We start from the raw sequence: 13,664 nt of genomic DNA, 5'->3' as shown, positions 1-13,664 counted from the left end.
TGGGAAGAGCTGAGCTTCTGCCTTTGGCCTTAACATCTGCCAGGTTAACTGCTGTGTATAGAGAAAACACATCTGCATTTAAAAACTGAAAAAGTGTAATAGGCTCTGAAGCCTTAGCTTCATTTTAGTGCTTGAAATTCAAGAGTAGTATCTGTTTTCCGTTCAGCTGTTTCACTCATTCTTTCATTGCTTATTCGTTCATCCATCCAGGTGCTTTCTGTATGTGAGGGTAGTGCTAGGTATTGTGGGATATGTAGAAAGGAAGGCATTATCTCTGCCCACAGGAAGTGATTGGACTGGTAGAGAAGACAAATATGTGGTCACCCAGCAATAAACAGGTAGAAGGTAGAAACTGCTGTGGTGTGTTGTGGAATATCACATAGAAGATGTGTGTTAGGGAGTATCACACAGAAGATGTGGTGTGTTATGGGATATCACATAGAAGATACTGGCTACGAGGAGTTTGGGAAGGCTTCCTGGAGGAGGAGACATCTTTAAAAGCTTTGAAGGAAAAGCGAGATGGAGGAGAAAAGTACATTCCAGACAGAGGGAACAGTGTGAAGGTCGTTGTGAGTCTTGGGAGAAGGAACAGTTTGGAATGGGATGGGGGGCTTGGGTGGTGCAGATGTGTGGGAGATGAGGCTGGATGTGCTTCTTCTGCCCCTAATCCAGCGTCTGATGGGTTAGATACCTTGCGCCCTGTTTAGAGAGTAATCTTGGTGTGGATTGCTCACATGTGCAGACTGGCCCATCATGTTCCCCTGGGAGCCCAAGCTTACCTAACTCCACTTTCAGGGGGATGTAGCTCAAATCAAGTTTGGGATTCTAGCCCATTCACTGTGGCTCGGGAGTACTGACTCCTTACTTAATTCTTTTAACTTTATACAGCGCTGACTCTAGTAGCAACTTTGAGCAAGTCCCTTAATCTCCTGGGGCCTCACCTTCTCTCTGTGTGAGTCGAGGACATGGGCAGGGTCTCCTGCTCTCTCCTGAGTCCATCCTCTTCTTGTCAAGCATTCCATTTCCCTGAGCCAAGAGCCTCAGCTTGGCTCGCAAGCCCTTTACCATCTTGGCCCCCAGCTGTCCTCCCTGCGGAGTGTCCAGAATTCCCTGCAAAGTGCCATTATCATCTTTAGTCTCAAGCAAAATTTAGTTCTTTATGCTTTTGGGCTTGAATTTTATAGTGCATGAAATTCTTTAGCTCTCTACCCGTTTTTCTCAACTGGGCCAGGGTTCTGTGACAGAATTAAATTATGCCTAATGCCCGGAGTAAGGCATCCACTCACTATGTGTAATGAATTAATTTCCCTTCAGTGCTTCTAGAATGGTACTAGTTATGTACTGTCCTTAGGAGAATTGAGAAAATTGTTACTCAGGATACGTGCATAATTTTTTCCTTCCCTTCCTCCTTTCTACTTAACTGCAAATTGGATTCTGGTTTCCATGCTGCTTTGCTACTGGCTCTTTCTTCCCACTTACCAGTGTTGTTCAATGACTGGTGTTTCCAGTGTTCAGAAGAGAAGCCCTAGTTGGAAGCCAATAGAGATAACCCCAAAGGCATAATCCAGATCTGGAGTTTCTTTCTGGAATTGGGGGTGGGTGGGTTGGGCTCCACTTAGAGGAAGGGACGAGAGCACCTAGCGAAGCGCCGTTTCAGAAGGAGCGAAGAGGAGCCAAGCTTCCTCACTCATAGGGCCCCAGCTCCTCACAGCTGAGGAGGGCATCACAGATGCCCCAGGGCCGGGGTTCTCAAACCTGGTGGTCATCAGCGTATCCTAGGAGGTTTAATATACAGATTCCTGATCCCCATCCTGGGGATTCTCACTTGGTGGGTCTGGGCGGGGTCGCTTCAGATGATTCTGTTGATCATCAGGGCTCGGGAATCCCGGATGTGGCCCCGTTGTCTTCTGGACGCATCTGTGCTCTGACCCTGGTCTCTTGTGTGGCCTGTAGTACCCCCTCGGTGGCTTCTTTTCTCTACTCTCGCCCCTCTGGAGGCCCTGCACAGCAACTAGAGGGAGCATTTAAAAATGTAAGTGCGATTTTGCCACTCCCCTGTACCCCAAAGCTTCCCATGTCCATGGCCTATCATGTGTAAATTCTAGAATCCTTGAAGGCCTGATTTAATTTGGCACTGGCTTTCCTGACCTCATGTCCCATTTTGCTCATCCTCCTGTCTTCTGCAGTCCTGCTGGCCTCTTGCTCTTCCCCCTCAAACCTCCGACTGGTTCCTGCCCCAGGGCCTTTGTCCTGCTGTTCTGAGTGTCTGGAATGCTCCTCCCAGATCTTTGCCTGGCCCTTGGACCCCTGCAGTCAGGCCTTTGCTCCCATGTCACCGCATTGGAAAGGTCTTTACTTCCACTCCCACTGCCTCTGCCCTCAGTTCTCTCCCATGACACCCTTTCATTTCTTTATAGCACTTACCAGGATCTCAGACAGTATTGTATTTATTTTATTCCTCCCCCCTCACTAGAATGTAGACTGCAGGACTCGTGTCTGTATTGTTTACCTCTTTTCCCCTACACCCAGAGTATTGTCTGGCATGAAAGGTACTCACTGAATATTTGAAGAATGAATGAATGAATGCATAAATCTCCGCATAGGGGCCGGGCGTGCCAGATAACCATTTGTCCGCCTCCACCTCCACCTCCTCTGGGACTGTCCTGCGCGTCTCCAGGCAGCTCATTTTGTGTTCAGACAGTTCTGATAGGCTGTCCTTCCTTCCACTGGAAACAAAAATAGTATCTGCCTTCTTTCTTGCCCGGTAGCCCCCACTCATGGCTCTGCCGGGGCATTGCGGTGGCGGCTGCCACGGGTCAGCATACTCTAGGGCATGGGATTGACGGGAGTTGGGGTGGCGGCTGCCATGGGTCAGCATACTCTAGCGCATGGGATTGACGGGAGTTGGGGTGGCAGCTGCCACGGGTCAGCATACTCTACGGCATGGGATTGAGGGGAGTTGGGGTGGCGGCTGCCACGGGTCAGCATACTCTACGGCATGGGTTGAGGGGAGTTGGGGTGGCGGACCCTGCACTCACCACCAGATCCTCCTCTGCTGAATGGTGTTGCCCAGCATGGCCTTCAGGGTCAGCCTCACTGGGCTCAAGGTTACACCTCTTCCCCAGGCAGCCCACAGTCTGGAACTGCTCAGTGCGGACTGGCCAGTGAAGGCCATTGTGGCCCAAGCTGAGCAACTCTGAAGGGCCTGTGGGGTCAGCCGAGGCTGCCCTGGGGGCCTGTGTCGCAGATCCATGGTCTTCTCTGGCCGGTCATGCTTTCTTCGCCTTCTTCCAGGTGTCCACCCCAAGGGCACCCCTCATGAACACCCTGCGTGCTCAGCTCCCTCACAGTGTCTGCTTCTCCGGATCCCAGCCTGTAGCTGTGGCTCATTGCTTAATCTTTTTAGGTTTCTTACACCCTCTCCAGACCAGGGAAAATAGTAAAAGTTTCTGCTTCATAGCTCCCTCCAGCTGGGGCAGGGGTCCACAGAGGATTTCACTTAGCACGGGATGCTCCTAGCATCCGAGACTGTGACAGCATTGCTGTCCTCGGCTCGTCCGTGGTGGTGGTCCACAGGAAATGGAGGGGGGACTCTGCAGACTTCTCACGGGCTGCCGGTTGAGTTGGCCTTTGGATGTAGGTCATGGTGCCACTGACCTCTGGCCGGCGGCCGGCCATGTGGCGAGACGTGTTCTGAGGAGCTGGAATGAAGTCAGGGTGATTGCCTAAGAAGCCCACTCCAGAATTTTTTTCAGTGTCTGTCTGTCTTCCCTGGGTTTTCCCTAGAAACTGAGTCAAAGGCTTTTATGATTTCGTGGAGAGCAACTAAGAGTGGTCAGTTCCATGTTCTTTGGGTGCTCAGAACCAGCCAGAAAGGTTCAGTGAGGAGAAGCTGGTTGTGGGAGAATAGCCCTCCCTGACTTTGTTTCCACACTTAGGCACAGGCGAGGGGACTGGTATTTCTGGAATCTCTGCTGCTGCGTCGGGTGCTGAGGGTGCAGGCTTAAGTGAAGACTCCGCTCAGTCGCTGTCGGGGCTTGAGGAGGGGAGGCGAATACCCGTGCGTCTAACCGGGAGAACCTGCTGGGTGCACAGCCCAGCTTGGAGATGAGGGGGTCCAGGGCAGCAAGTGAAAACAAAGTGTGAGTAGATTGCACGCAATATTTGGGATATAGTTCTAAAAAAGCATTGTTTATCTGAAATTCATATTTAATTGGGTGTCCTGTATTTTATCTGGAGCCCCAATAAAAGGGAAAAGAGACATGTTATTGGGTAGAGCAGAGGGACTGAGCAATTTATTGAGCGTAGGGGATCAGGATATAGTATAACTGTTTTTAAATATTGCACAAGATCTCATACCACTAACAGCTTCCTCTTTATCCTTTCAGAAATGTTCAGAAATGTTTTGCACATCTGGAAGCATATAAGTGCATATCCCTTATGCTTTATTTACTTAACTTCAAACCAGATCATGGTCTGCGTACCACACACTGCTTCCCACTTAGCAGTGTTCCTTGGACTCCTTTCCATAGCGGTACCCGTGGAGGTCACACATTCTTTTAAAAGATGTCTTTTTATTTTTATTTTTGCTATTGAGTGCCCTGGCACCAAAGTGAAGGCAGTTAAATATTAGTTTGTAGTATGTAAGTAGCATTTTTTATTTTTGATTGAAGTTTGGTTGATATACAATGTTATGTTAATTTCAGGTGTACAACATAGTGATTCTACAATTAGATACAAAGTCTGTTCTTAGGTGAATTCGGGGATTACTAATTTACTGCGGAACTTGGAGTGAATAAGCTACTCTTTAGAATCTTCTTAAATAATGCCTTGTTTGGAGATCTCAGTACCACCTAGTCAGGCTGTTTATTACGGAGTGACCAAATACCATCAACCGAGCAACTGGAATCAATTTGAATTGCTGAATAATTTAAAAACATTTCAAAATTCTTGAATTAACATAGGGTTGTTTTTTTTCTGATAAGCTTCCTCCTACGCACAAATCTGAGAGCTGACACAATTCATCTCTTTTTCTGATTGGACATTTTATTCTTTTCCCTTACTTCCTCCCTCTACCTCCCCCCAGTATTGATCTATATAACTCAGTCTACTTACTCCAGCTGATTCGTTTGTAGCGTCTTATGATCTAGTTTCCAGACCTTTCGAATAAATTACTCATTTATATGAAGGAACCATAATTGACTTTTCGGTTGAGAAACCCAATTCACCAAAGTGGCTCAGGAGAGACATAGTTCATTTTGCTCTATTATCAAATCAATGTTCAAATAATATTTTAAGGTTATTTATTTTTCTCAATATGAGAAAAATGTCAAGATTTATTTCCCATGTTTCTTAAATGTCAGAGGAAATTGACCCGAGCTGGGGGAACTCTCAGTGCCTGGTGTTTTACAGTGTTCAGCCCAAGGATTAAGAGACAAAGCACTGAGCACTGATATTGAGTGTTGCCTTTGTGCTCAGTGGACTCAGGTTGTGGAGTGTGAATGAAGCTGGTTCTTGCTTCTCTGGCACTCGCTAGACTAATTGGAGAGGTGACGTCAGCAGGGGTGAGACCCATGTGAGTGGGAGGAACTAGGCAGGTGTACAAAGGGAAACTGCTTCTGAAGTTTTATCGGGGGGGGGGGGTGTGTGTGATTCAGATTAGACTGGAGACAAGCCTTGCTTTGGAATGTGGATAGGAATTGGATGGCACCGTAACCTGTGGGAGAGCAAGAAACAAGAATGGTACGGGGGCTCATAGGGAGGCTGGCATTGAGTAGAGGATGCACATGGAGAAGACCAGGCTGGGGTAAGAGGCAATTATTTAACTTTCAGTCAGCCCATCACATTCAGCAACCATTGGATGGGTACCTCAAACTTGCAAGCACTGTGCTAGGGCCTGGGGATGTAAACCCAGACAGGTGGAGTCCTTACTTTTAAGAAGTTCAGAGGCTGGTGGGTGAGACAGGAAGGAGGACTCTCTGACTAGGGGATGGGATGGAGGGCTCAGTGAAGGCTCTCCAGATGGGCCAGGTCTAAGCTGAGTCTAGATGGATGGCTGGGAGCGGGCCAGGCCAGGAGAAGCGGATGGGATTGGATACAGTGTTGAATGGCAACATTAGCTGGGATCAGAGTGGGAAAGACTTTGTATACTGCTGGGAGTTGGATTTTATCTTATAGCTTTTAGAAGTCACTGAAGGAGTTAAAGCAGGGGAGCCTCACGGTGAGATGCGGGTTTGGAGGAATCCCTCTGACAGTAGGGTAGAGTGTGGGTGGGAAGGGACAAGGCTGGAGGCAAAGACACGGGAGACGTAGTGGTGGCCCCAGCTGGGACAGTGTGTGGGGTGGGGAGATGGGGCATGTGGCCAAGGTTGGTAGATGAGCTATCGATTGCACAGGACTAAGTAACTGACTGCTGGCTGTGGGGATGAGGCAGTGGGAGGTAAGGCTGTTGGATGGAGTATCACATGGACCCTGAAGTCACCTCTCATAGTTAAAGGCTCTGTGACGAAGTGAAGGCCATGGGCAGTAGTCTGTCTCTGGTGGACAAAGGGCTGAGCAGGATTGATCAGCAGGGTGTGGAGGGAAGGAGGGGACTGGAGCCTTCCTTCTTCTTTCTTTCATTTCTGGAATATTTGGAAGTTTGACAACTCTCCTGGAATCTACAAGGCATGAGTACACTAAAGGGTATTCATGGTTTCAACATTTAATAATTCCAGCCATCATTAGTCCTTTGTGAAGATTACAGTGGCTTTTCCATGGGTATTTTCAATAACTATAGTGAAATTTGCTCTGTATGGCTTAAAATCCACCATTTTTGTTATAAATACTAATACTTTTGGAGTAAAGATATGCCTTTTTTCTTATAGTTTTAGTTTTTAGGGTCAAGAAGGAAGCAATCTAGGAAATTGTTGCGTGTGAAATTTCCTTTCTGGAACAGATGGCCTCCACCTTAATCTTGATGACCTGTGATTATTATTTTTAAAAATGTTTATTGCTTCACAACTTTATTTTCAAAATCACAAGCAATTCAGAGTGACCACCACTAAGGCCTCTGTTAAAAGGTTTTCCAGCAGAGCTGCCCCAGTTATAAGATTAAGCAGTATTGCACTTTAAGATGAACTTTTAAGATCCTCAGAGAAGAAAAGCATTGCTCTTATCTGTGCTTTTCTTAGACTAAAATCATATTGCAGAAAACTCTACTTTAAAAATTAACACAGCAGTAACACAGTATAAAGTACCTGCCTGTTTTAGAATCTTCGAGAACATTTTCTTGTAAGAAACTATTTATCCCATAATCAGCATGAAGTGTACACAGTATTTGTCATTTCTGTGGTCCAGGACATGAAGGTTTCCAGATAGAATCGTGTTCTCCAGTACTCCTGCAGGTGTGACATCACTCAGTCACCGGGATTAACTGTGCTGATAACTGTTCCCTTTAAGAAACATCCTTGGACATGGCCCATCCCCTGTCCCCTGCAACTGTGAGGTGATCCACTTCCAGCATTATCTGCTATACTTTCAAATCTCCTTAGATAATCCTGAACCTTTGTGAAAGAACTGCCTAATATAACCAAGGGCACTGGAGGAAAATGCCCACTTTCCACCCATCAGAGATCCTGCCTTAAGACCTAAGAAGTTTGACATCATAAGCGAGAGATCTGGTGTGGCTTTGATAGGCAGAAACTGCCTTGTAGGAACATTAATACCTAGAGTTTTAAAAGCTTTTCCAGGTAGCCCTGACTGCAGTTTCTGACTGAGTGACGTTCAGCCGTCCATCCAGTCCCTGGATTTACAGTGATTTCCCTGTCAGTAGCCTTCTGCTCCTGCAGCCTTTTAACTGCTGCAAGAGAGATACGGATCTTAGGTGGCTGGCGTTAAGTATTTTGAATTTTGATAAGACTCAAACTCATCAGCCTGTGCTTTTGGCCCTCAGCGATTTCGGTCAGTCACCAGACTTCAGACTGAGCGCCTACTGTTTACAGCCGCAGGTGTTTTATTTGTGACTTCAGGACAAGTTCATTGGATGGTTAAGAACATAAAGCTCCACCGTGGCACCCAGATTATCTACGTTAGACACAGAAATATATTCTTTGCCTTCTCCCAGAAGGGTATCGAGCAAACCAGAGTTGTAGAAACTGGCATAAATGTCACCATGACCTGGGGTACCAAGCTTCTGTGTTTTCCCCTGAGTAAGATGCATTCTTTGCTGCAGGCAATCAGGATTCTTTATTAATCCTTGGGTACCTGCTTTGATTAAAAATGTAGATTTTTCCCCCTGAAATGTTTGCTTTTCTCTAGTATTTATTTTTGTATCTTCATTTGTATTAAGAGAGCTCATTAGCTCATTAGAATAAGAGGAACATTTGTATTGCAGATTTTGTTCGGACATTCAGTTTGCTGAATGGTCCCATCTAAAACGATATTCTCATTTTGCACACCTGTCCAACTTTTTGGGCTTTTGCAGCCCATACTAGTCCTCAAACTGCCATTGAGTTTTACCACCACTAGCTGGTTCAGCACAGAAGATAAATATTATTAGGTAAGCCCTGGCCCTCATCTCTTCATAGTGCTACATTGAATCTTCTGGAGGTCTCTGGATTTTCCCCCAATCCACAGAAGGTCCCTTTTCTTACAAAAATCTATGAAATAGCTTCTGAAAATCCATTAAGGTATTTTTTTAGTTGCTCAGACTCATGTGCTGGTGCTGTGGTATTTTTTCTAGTTCCTTTTTCAAAGATCATTCCAGCTCTCTTGTTGAATGACTTTCTGGAACTGAGAAGCATCATCATCTTGAGACACGGCTTTGCTAAGATCTCTCTGAGTCAATGCGTCCGTTTCCATAACTGGCTCCTCCTTTCTTCTCTTACTCCCTGGGTTTTTTAAGATTCTGTCCCCAGGCCATTTTTTCCCCTCAGTTATTCCCTTACCCTGATTATTTTTAAGAATGACTTCAAGCTATTGGTGGCAACCTCACTTTGACATTGGGCAACAGTCTGGGGATAGAAAGGGCTAGAAGCTGATAGGTTGGCAGGGTGCTGGGAATGAGGTCATCTGGATGTCATAACACTCAGGTGACTTCTTAGATCCCAGTGAGTCAGACACTTGTTTTTGGTCAGAAGCCACAGTACAACTTAAGAGCCAAAAGTAGAGACAGTGTCAGCTGATTTGCTGTACCCATATTCTGCCATGTAACTTTACAAATAAAATTTAAAGGTCAAAGTACAGAGGTAGTGCGTTTCCCAGTGTACAAAGTAGATAACATTATAGAGTGTGTCTCATGAGAGTAAATATAAGGCCAGTTATCACTCTGTTAGATTGAGATAATGTCAGCACAGTACCTTTCAAGCTTTCACGTTCATTGGAATCATTAAGGGCTCGTGTTACAGTGCAGTCTCCCATTCAGTAGGTCTGTGGTGGGGCCTGAGATCCCTCCTTTCTAACAAGGTCCTGGAGCCACCAATGCTGCTGGTTCCTGGGCTGCATTTTGAGTCACAAGGGTCTGAGCTGGAGCTCCTGGCTTTTGGGGGTGCAGAGCTCTTTGAGAAAGTGAAGAAAGCTCTGGACCCTCAGAACCCTGAACCTGCCACCTTCCCCCTCCCGCCGCCACATTGCAGTGCATATGATTTGAAGGTTGTGAACCCTTTGAAACCCACCAGCTTCTTCAGGTTTCAGAAGTGGCTAATAGATGCTCATATGACATAATGGTCTTTTAGTCAGTGTCTTCTCTAGTATTTTTATACAGTGGATGTTAATTTAAAACTAGGGAGAATAAATGATCACGCGGAGGGCTCTTTAACTTGAGCTACTCCAGAGGTATATAAAAGGCTGTGAGCCTTGGAATAACTTTACCTCTGACTTCCAGCAAGAGCGGTGGGCACAATGTGAGTCGCATTCCTTCACGTTTTATAAGTAAGAATTGACAAGTAGCGTGAGTACCTGATGGAGTCCCTTCTGATCTTCTATTCCTGGATGATCGTGTGTTTCCAACAGGTATTTGTTGATAACAGTGGCTTTAAAGCGAAAGATCTGGACACGTTTGGTTAGGGACAGAGAAATGACCCACATGGGAATGGGAGGGATTGAGAAGTGGCCGTGGTGTTAATAAAACTAATTGTGTAGTTCTCTTGGTGTGGGCAGGACCTACTTTGGGTAGTTGCATGCTGTAAGAAAGGGGTAATTTTGTGAAGGATTTATTTTACGGCTACATGGACATGGGGTATCCCCAAGGCAGTTCTCACTTTTGGGTCCAAAGTGGAGCTGCCCAAGATCTGGGCACTGTGCACATGGAGCGGAGGAGATTTCATTTTATTTGTCTGTCTTTTAAGCCACTGGTCTGTTCATCCAGGCCTATACTTCTTCAGACTGGATTGGAAAAGTTAAGTCAGGCCGTGGTTCTTGAATGGTGTTTACAACGTACTGTTTGGCTTTCATGGTTCTGGCTGGTATTTATTCTGCCCGTTCATCTTGAGGTTGTCAGGATACCTGGTTCCCCCACTCTGGGATTATTTTAAAGGAAATCCCAGATATCATATTATTTCATTTATAAATATTTCAGTGTCTGTCTCTAAAAGGTTAAGACTTTAAAAAAAATCATCACGATACCATTATCACACCAAAAATGGTAGTAGTAATTCCTTAATATCAAATATTTAGTCAGTGTTAAGATTTCCCTAGATATCTTATAATTTTTAAAAATGCCTTTTCTGTTTGCACTGAAATCCCATTGGTTGATAGATTTTTTAAAAATTTAATTTATTTGTCAGAGAGAGAACATAAACAGGGGGAGCAGCAGGCAGGGGGAGAAGCAGGCTCCCTGCCAAGCAAGGAGCCTGATACAGGACTCGATCCCAGGACCCCAGGACCAACTGAGCTACCCAGGCGTTCCTGGTTGATAGGTCTTTAAAGGCTTTTTTCAATCTGCAGGTTCCCCTTCCATCTTTATACTCCTTGCAGTTTATTGTTCTTGTTATTGAATAGGCTGAGTCACTTACCTGCTGCCCTTCCCAGAAGCTGCATTTTGCTGATTGCGTCTCTGGCATTGTTTGATGGGGTCCCCCTGCCCCCTGTGTTTCCTGGCGTTCATGGTCCATCGGCTCTAGATCAGAGTCCGGCCTTCTCCGTGGGCCAGGGGAAAGATTTCTGAGGCAGAGATGTTGGTGTTTCAGTTCCGATGGACGGCGTGTCTGATTGTCTCCTGGTGGTGGTGGAGTTAGCGGCCACTGATGGTTACTGCCTGCAGCCGTGAATACACCGGAGTTGCAAAGTGCTGACATTCTAATTCTAGCGCTCCTTCTTCATTTATTAGGTAGAATACTCTAAAAAGAGGAATTTTCCCAAACACCTATTTGGTTAAACTTAAAATTAAAAACACTTGATTGTTTAGGAAATGCAGGGAAAATGCTTGAGTCTTCCCTTTTATTTACTAGGGTTTTTTTTTTTTTTTTTTAAGATTTTTATTTATTTATTTTAGAGACAGAGAGAAAGCGTGCTTGCAGGAGTTGGGGGGGGAGGGGTGGAGGGAGAGAGAATCTCAAGCAGGCTCCATGCTCAGCGGAGCTCCAGCCCAGGACCCTGAGATCATGACCTGAGCCAAAATCAAGAGACCCACACTTAACCGACTGAGACACCCAGGCGCCCCTATTTACTAGTTTTTGAAATAATGAGGTAACTCTTTTGATTCTCCAGAGGGGACCATTTGGTTTTTATTTTTTAAATTATGAGTTCATAAGTTGATCCATATTTCGTGTGTTCAGTCTGTTTCAGTTAACCATTCTCTCTGCTGCTCGGATTTGACCGGTGGGAACTTAGTTCAGGTTGGCTCCTGAGTCCTTTTGACGTGGCTCTTGTGTTGGTTATTCTCACTGTGTAACACAACTTAGGGCCTTAAAAGACCTAAACCGGCAGTTTAGGGGCTTATAAGCACATCTGTTATCTCACCGTTTCTGTGAGTCAGGCATCTGGGCAGGGTTTCCTTGGGTCCTCTGACCCACTCAGGGTCTCTCAAGGCTGCCGTCCAGGGCCTTCCAGCCTGGCTGGGGGAGGGGCACTCCCAGGCTCACCCAGGTGGCTGGTGGCCAGCCGCAGTTTGTTGCTACGTGAGTCTCTCCCGAAGTCTCGCAGTGCGGCACATGGCTGTCCGCATTGCCAGGACTTTGAGAGACACACACGGGAGGGCCAGCAAGTCAGAAATCAGAATCTTCCTGTATCCAAACTAGGAAGCGACAGACTATCACTTTGGGGGCCTTAGAGTTCTAGTCATCAGAAGTGAGTTGCTAGGTCCAGCCCACTACCCAGGGCAGGGGATCACACAGGATCACAGATAGCTGGAGGACAGGGATCCCAAGGAACCGTGTTGCATGAAGTTGCCTATGGACAATTTGGACAAACTAGCAGCTTTTGATGTGATAGCTTCCTGCTTTCTTGTGTGACGAGATAGTACAAATACATGGATTGAGTCGTTCTCCAAACAGTCCTGACTCTAAATGGAATTTAGAGACTATAATTTGGGCATAAGATTCTAGGCCTTTTCAGAGGACAAAGCTAGAGAGTACTTCCTTTTCGTTTTTCTGTTTCAGATAAAGTTTGTGCTAATTCCTTTCAGATTCAGGACTATAGAGTTTTTACTTAACCTCATCCATCTTATGTTTGTATCTCCATTCATCTGAAAACCTTGGTTCTCAAGGCCACCACCATAATTGCTCAGCTACTATCCCATAGTGCACAAACAGAAATCTCCGAAGGACAACACTTACTTTACCGCCAAAAATCTGATTACTGAAAGTGCTTGAAGACTTCTTCACAGTCCTTTTTCTCCTTGGGCAATATCCCGCTACATTCTACAGTCAGAGTCCAGCATCCAGTCAAGATTGACATTGTCTCGCACTGTGTGGTGCCGATGCCGTTACGTTCACGTGCTTCAGCTTACTTTTGTGTTTTAGGTCATTTTATTTTAATTTTTATTTTAATCTTATTTTATTTTTTAACACTGAACATATGGCCTGCACTTCGAGCTTTTTTTTTTTTTTTTTTAACCCTGATGTGTTTTAGGTCACTTTGAAAAGCAATCTTGTTTTTTTTGTGTGAATTGTTTTCCTCATGCTAAAGATGATCTACAGATCAAGATATTTTTGTAGAAATCTAGCGTCTGTCTCTGTCCCCTCCGCTCCGTTTTCTTCTTTCTCCATAGTTGGCCTCTTGAAAAATAGGTAGGCTATCCTTTTTGTCTTTAAGTAAAGGGGTAGCATTCTCGGGAGACTTTTCTCCACTTTGCATTCCCCTCTTAACAGTACATCCCAGCTACCACCCCCTAGCAGTATATAGAGACCTTCCTCATTCCTGTGTCAGTGACAGACCACTCCACTGTGTAGATACATGTCATTTATTCTCGAGAACTATACTTCTTAGGAGCTCTGTGGACTTCCAGTTCTGCTGTTTTCTAGGAATTCCAGTTTCCAAATGCTTATAGGAAGAAAGTGAGAGGAGGGGGCAGTGCCCTGGCTGCTTCTAGAAGCAGTACCTGTTTGTGACCATTCATGCCAGCTTTCTTCTTGGTTCTCATCCTGGGTGGAGGGGAGGTGTCTATCTTTTTGTAACAAGGTAATAGCAAAAAAAACCCCCCAAAAACACAAAACACTGCTTTTTTCATGAGTCACACAGCTCTCCAC

At 45.6% G+C, this 13,664-nt stretch overlaps 1 protein-coding gene and 1 pseudogene across 7 annotated transcripts in view; one reads left to right on the top strand and one right to left on the bottom strand.

Annotated features, from left to right (window-relative positions):
- KIF16B (kinesin family member 16B) overlaps window positions 1–13,664 on the top strand; it is a 305,749-nt gene that overhangs the window by 21,594 nt on the left and 270,491 nt on the right. The gene's annotated exons all lie outside the window — the stretch shown is intronic.
- On the bottom strand, window positions 7,285–7,946 carry LOC148108068 (UTP--glucose-1-phosphate uridylyltransferase pseudogene; annotated as a pseudogene).

This window comes from Ursus americanus, chromosome 22 (assembly GCF_024610735.1).
Source record: "Ursus americanus isolate L20-20 chromosome 22, mUrsAme1.1.p, whole genome shotgun sequence".
In the NCBI taxonomy this organism is placed as follows: Eukaryota; Metazoa; Chordata; class Mammalia; order Carnivora; family Ursidae; genus Ursus; species Ursus americanus.
The sequence above is the reverse complement of the archived record's forward strand: the minus strand, read 5'-3'. Positions and strand labels throughout refer to the sequence as shown.